General features: G+C 46.0%; 1 protein-coding gene across 1 annotated transcript in view; it reads left to right on the forward strand.

The window, feature by feature from the left end:
- Positions 1-6,553, forward strand: part of LOC119462084 (rho GTPase-activating protein 18) — a 229,414-nt gene that overhangs the window by 58,643 nt on the left and 164,218 nt on the right. The window lies entirely within an intron of this gene.

Consider the following 6,553-nt stretch of genomic DNA (forward strand, 5'->3'; position numbering starts at 1 on the left):
TTAATTGTTCTATAATGAGCACTTACCAACTCTCTCAAATGTCAATTATTTTACATGACGTTATGGATCACATTAGAAGAGGCCCTTCAACGCGCCTTTTTGCCTTGGCTGCCGATCCCGGAGACGGAGTTGGGCACTCTTAACCAACCTTTGGCTGATGTCAATCGATGTCAGTTTGCAGCGGTGGCTGAAATGCAGAATCATGGAGTTCAAGTTGGACACATTGAAAATGCAGAATTCAACCGAAGGGATTCAATTAACGTTGACATATCCGAAACGTGAGAAAATGAGTTTGACAACACTATAGCACTAACTAGCAAATTGATAATTGAAATAGAGATTATGAAATATAAGTCGTAACTAACCCTTTCTGCGCTTACCTGCAGTGCGTTCTGCACGCCCTCCCTACGTCTGTATATTATATGTCGTCTGATATAAATGAACTTCAGTAGCGAGTAACGCTTGTCACGTGTCTGTCTTTCGTTTACGTGTAATGTGCGCGCGTGTTTAAACTTGCTAGCAGTAACACAACGTTAGTGCTGTCCGCCTCGTATTTCGTCCTGTTTCCGTGCTGTTTATAATAGCTGATCACAAACAACCCTTTCTCTTCTGATCGCTGTGATGAAAAAAAAAAATCATACGCTGAATAAATATCAACAAACCATCTTAAAAAGCACACCTTTTCCAAAGGATTCAGCAACTCACAGACTACAGATTCAGCGCTACGCTTTTGTGTTACCTTTAACGTAATTCTTGGCAAATCAGTTAGTTGTAATACAGCCCTAGGTACTCTGTCCAATGTGCGATCTCGATCTGCTAATTACAGGGAACTGTGTATCTCAGCAAAGTCTTCCGGCGTTACGGGCGGAAGGGCGTTGCCAGCGAAGGTCACGAACCGACACCGACCGGCGAGGCGTAAATGAATAATAACAAAGGCGATGGCGTTGATGGCTTGTTGCCGATATTTATTATTACTGTTTTATTTCCTCGTATAGTTACATGCACATTCGTGGAGTAAAGACACTGTCGAAGGGCGCTCAGAAAAGCGTGAGCGAAGGACTAGTCAGGAGTAAAAAGAAAAAAAAAATAATACGAAAAGTTAAACGCATACGATGGGCGTTCGTCGGGAAACTGTTTATATAGCGTATATAAACATTAACACTGTTTATCAATGCCGCGTTTGTTTCTACGTGAATGGGGCTTTCTGAACGAGCCTTTTAACAACGGCGCTCACTGCGGAGGCTTGGCATGGCAGCCCGCTCTGCTGGCGTTGATTGGACGTTATAGTTGTCTCGTTACCGCGATTAGCGCGTGTATACAGACAGGCTAGCAATATAACCACGCGGGTGGCTATCTTTAAGGCATCGCGTTGGCTCAACGACGCCTCCGTCGTGGCACATTGTCGACTTTCTTGCGCTCAGGTTCTGCATGTCGTTTCATTGTTAGTACATAAGGCCCCGTGAAATGTGTCGATATGTCAGGTACAGATATAGGTGAATATAGTACGGATTTGAAGCACTAACCTTTCCCCCAAATAGGGTGTTTGTTATCACAGTAGAATAAGTAATAGAGTAAAATGTGGCGACCAATTTAGCGTAGGATAAGCGCCGTAATATTTTCGTTTACTGCGCCCGCGCAGTCATTGATAGACGAACAGGTAAGAAAATAAAAAAAGAAGTATTGACAATATGCTCGCATAGTTTAGATATATGTCGAAGCCCAGGCTAGTGAGTTCTCCTTTCTTTCTTGTTTAGCCTTCTTTCTTCATTCAGTTTACTCGAGGGTTACAAGTCTGTCACGCTCTCCCATTTTGCGGTAGACAATCCTTGAATTTAACTTCTGGCTGAAGGCCTGCGCTTCCGCCGTGTTCTCCTCTCAAGAAGCCATAAAATCTTGGAAAAAGAAAATAGTGTTCTGCTGTTCGTGCGTTTTTGTGCTTCTTGGATGTTTCTGTCCTGAGTATGGTAAAGGTGCGAAATTTAGAAGTTTTATAATCGTCCCTTTCAAGTGAAGTCAGATGTGGAGTTACGCGACCTAACTCCTGCGTGTGTGTCACAAAACAAATAGCTTAAGTGACGTCACCTGTTCCTCACTTACAACCGTTTTCCTACTGTACGAGGCGACCTTATTCGCTGTCACTTTCATTTGCGAAATGTCTACATTCAGTGTTTGCGAAGCTTCGGCTGGCCACTTGAAGTACTTGAAGTCGTCTCTAGCGTGAGCCCTTGCTTCTCAGCGACGTATGTCGAGGTTACCATTTCTTCCTCACTGTGTCCTGGTGTCTGGCCATCTTTTAGCAGGATTTGGCAGCGTGTGCGTCTTTTATACGTAACGCGAAAAGAAAGGAAGTTTCGACGCAAGACTCAACGTTAACACGACACATAGACTAAAACGCTGAATCAACATTTGGCTGTTATGAATAAGTTGTCATCGGTTCGCAGTCCTCTGATGCGACTCGGGGTCCTTTGTGACTGGATGCGGCTGGCGTGCGCGGCTTTACGCCGCGGAGTCGAGTTTTGTTCCGAGTCTCTATTTGGCCGTGTCGACTCCGGACGTCTGGTAGACACCCTACAGTTTCAGGGCACACCGTGCAAACACCACTGCGAAAACTTCAAACTTCAAATCTGCCTCGTCGAGGTGGGTCGCGACTCGAGGTCCTCCCATCTTTGGTCTCCGGTTTCCGGAGGTGCCACTCCTCCTGCACTGTTGAGGCGCGTCCATGTCTAGGTGTCACTTGACTGCGTCTAGAATCCTTCTGCGAAGAAAATAAACGTCAGAACCGTGAACGGAGCCCTGCGCGTTTCAGTACGCGACGACGGTGCAGTCTTCCAGAAAGCGAAGCGCCTTATCCTTGAGGCCTCATGTAGCGGAGGGAGCCTGTGCTACGTTCTCCGGGACATTGGAGTTTTTTTGCGGAGAGTGGGAAATGTAGCTATAGCAATTACATGGAATTTGTCAACAGAAGACTCGATATTGAACCTCGAGAGAAACGAAATGGCGGTTTGAGGCACGCTTATGAACTTCGAGTGTGCTCAAGATTGCACGTCATTGAAGAGTAACTCGGTTGGGAAGTAGTGTAGTGTCATTGTGAGCATTCTCGCTATTGATATACCGCTCTAAGTTAATTGGTTCTTAGGAGACCTATCGAGGAGGGAGAGGGAGCGTTTCTGAACATTGGAGGTATAAGGCTCTGCCGACGCGCTTTGTTCGATAGAAAGATGTGGACTGCTGTGTACAAAATAAGAACCGCCAGCATAAAACAGAAACAAATTGTGAAGACCGTCGTTTATGCACTTATTATGCGGCTGCTCTTCCTGTGATCACGAGAGACCGGAACTTTAGGCAAAAATGAATATTTTTCCATTACATCCTTATTGCGCCTATTTGCAGTCGAGTGCCTCTACAACGAAATGACCCGTATAACGTAGGGATAATTCTGTTCCTGTTATATTGTGAGTTGTGAGGTGCGTGACCTTTGCAACAGAAGTGACCGGCATAACGAATGATTTCGGAGGTCCAAAGCTCTTCGTTATAAAGGCGTTTGATGGTAATATATAAGCACGAACTGTGGGTCTAGAAATATATTAGTGGCACCATTATCGTGCCTTTAAATGCCTATATTTCTACCCTGGTGCCTATATTGGATTTTCACGGCCTAGAAATGCCTTTTACTACGTTTTGCTCTAGCCTCATCTTGTTTATGATCTTATTACCCGCTGCAGAACTTGGCTCAAGGCAGCCGGTTATTGAACAAACACTTTGTCGGTGGAAAGGCTGTTATTACCAGCTTTGCAGCAGAAGTATCGCTTTGAGAAAGGTTCAAACTGCACTACGCGACGATGCACTGTAAGGTGACTTAGCATACTTGTGCGCTCACTTCACGTTTTTCAGCCGACATCATCGAGAAACATGAATTCTCTGGGCGCGACTGTGACCCGAAATGTGGGGCTCATTTAGGACGTTCAGGAAGGGTTCGCCACCATCCGCGATGGACCTGTTGCTGAGAGTTAGTTTCGAAACTTCAATCGTTCTCGCACGAAAATCCCGGGCTTTCGCCACTGAAAAAACCGTCAAAGGTTCTGACCAGCGAACATTCTGCAATTCCAGAGGGCATTGAACTGTTGAACGTTCCGAAGTACAGGTATGTGCCTCTAGCTTCAGTGGATGTTGAACGTATTCCTTTCCTGCGTACAAACTAATATACGAAGTGAAAAAAAAAAGGCACAACACGAAGCACGAAGATATTGAGATGGCGCTTCTTTGTCACTGCTTTCACAACTTTTATCGGTGGTGTCCTGTCACACTAGATTTCAGATAAATCTTGCAACTTGCGCAGCTTTCCTCATTCCGTTTTATGGAGAGAATAAAATAAATTTCACAAAGCCGGCTCTTAGTGAGCTGTGTTCCTTCGAAAATCATTATTTATCTTAAGATGCACGGCGGAAGTTCCAATAATTTAGCCTATAAATGGGGGCCTAAAAGAAAGTATGCGGAGCGTGTATATGCCTTAAATGACAGCTTTAGTGCCTGTTATAGGCGCCTAAAACAGCATCTTTAGTGCCTAAGCATCCGATCTCTAGTGATCATTGTGGTTATCCTAGTGTGTTTTCTTATGATGTGTTGCTAACCACAGTGAAGAAAACAACTAAAAATTTGTATAGCAGGTCATCACCTATACAGAGACAATATACTTGGAACGGCTCAATGCTCGCGCAGAAGACGTGCAACTTGACATTAAGGCATCGAAGTGTGTGTACGGGGCGTTCTGTTGGCTTTTACATACCAAATCTGCGCTTTGAAAACCCGTATTCATTTATCTTTAATTGACGTAAGCCCGTTATTCTATTAGGTGGGTACTGGCTTTCCCCCCCACTTTAATTTTATTTCAAGCGCATTATGGAATGAAAGTTTGACACAGAGGCGTGCTGTCGGTCAACTAGATCACGCTTACGGCACCCGTGTGCATACGTTACTCGCGCTGGATTGTTCGATCAGAAACGCGGACAAGAACTCGACGACATGCAGTTTTTCACCCGCTCCCGTATGTACTGGCGGCGAAGTGTCAGTGACTGTGCGTGATTTTCTACCCTGAAACCGCGCTCACGCGCGGCTGCTCGCCGCTGTTAGGTTCACCTGTGGTTATACTCCTGCCTCCTCGTGCGAATCTTTGTCTGCTTCACTGTTTCTCCAGAGGAAATATACAAACCCAGGCGTATCTGAAAGGCTGGTCGTGGCCTATAGAGCTGCCAGAAGGTTCTGACTGGATTGCGAGATGCGAGACACGGGTTCCTCAGTCCTTGTGGACCCCGATGGTGAGGCTGATCCACTTGGGCAGCAGGTCTCGCAGTGAGACGTGCTTGACTACGTGGTGCTCCTCGTGCCCATGATGGTCGTCGTGCCCATGATGGTCGTCGTGCCCATGATGGTCGTCGTGCCCATGATGGTCGTCGTGCCCGTGGTGCTCCGGCTTCTTGTGATCGTGGTGCTCCGGCTCCTCGTGCACGTGATGCTCCGTCAACTCGTGCACGTGGTGTTCCGTCACCTCGTGGAGTCTGCAGAAATGGGACAGAGCTCGGCATCTGTCACAAGACAATCAACAGGACAGACGTAGCTTCTTGCCGCTTTTATCGTGTCTGTTTGTTTTACACTGTTTTGTTCTTCAACTGTGAACCGACTAGCCATACAAGCGCTAGCAACACAGATAGAGAGGGAGATAGTTGAGAGAGAGAGATGATAAAGAAAAAGCAGGCTGGTTATCCAGGCTGAGACCGGTTCACCAGCCTGCACTAGGCATGCGGAGAAATGGGACAAATGAGACGAAGAAGAGAAATGCAACCAACATACGTATGCTGTTCTCCGTAAGGCCGTCCGAACAGCGAAATCGATTAATTTATGGAGCTTTGAGTTCCAAAGCTCCATGGTGTAGGATACAAAGACGCCGTACTACAGGAATACTGGTTAAAATTGGCCACCTGAGGTTATGTAAACTGCGCATTAGTCAAACTACACGAGCGCTCTTTATTTCGCCCCCTTCGAAATGAAATAATCGTCGTGCCCAGCATGAGAATCCGCGACATCGTGCTCTGTACAACTATCAAACCGACCTACTTATGACCTTAGCGTGCTTTACGTTCGTTTCTGCATTCAGGCGCTGCTCGCTTCGAGGCTCCAGCCGCGGTCGACTTTAGCACCGGAGGCGTTAGATTAGCCGTCGTAGCTATGCTACGTGGAATAGAATACGTCTTGGAGACAACATGAACGAGTATTAATCTAGAGATCGTAGCGCGGCTCTACTTGCCTTTTTATTTAATGCAGATAGTCCAAATACATTTTATCTAGGGCGTAATGCATTCTGTTCTTATAGCTCGTTGCAGCTTTTTTTAAAACTCTAATGTAGGTCAAGGTTGCTGAACAGCACAATGTCATCTGCAAACCGAAGGTTGCTGAGATATTCGCCGTTGATCCTCACTCCTAAGTATTCCCAGTCCAAGAGCTTTAATACTTCTTCTAAGAAAGCAGTGAATAACATTGGAGAGATTGTGTCTCCTTGCCT

The sequence above is a fragment of the Dermacentor silvarum genome, chromosome 8 (genome assembly GCF_013339745.2).
Source record: "Dermacentor silvarum isolate Dsil-2018 chromosome 8, BIME_Dsil_1.4, whole genome shotgun sequence".
Classification (NCBI taxonomy): domain Eukaryota; kingdom Metazoa; phylum Arthropoda; class Arachnida; order Ixodida; family Ixodidae; genus Dermacentor; species Dermacentor silvarum.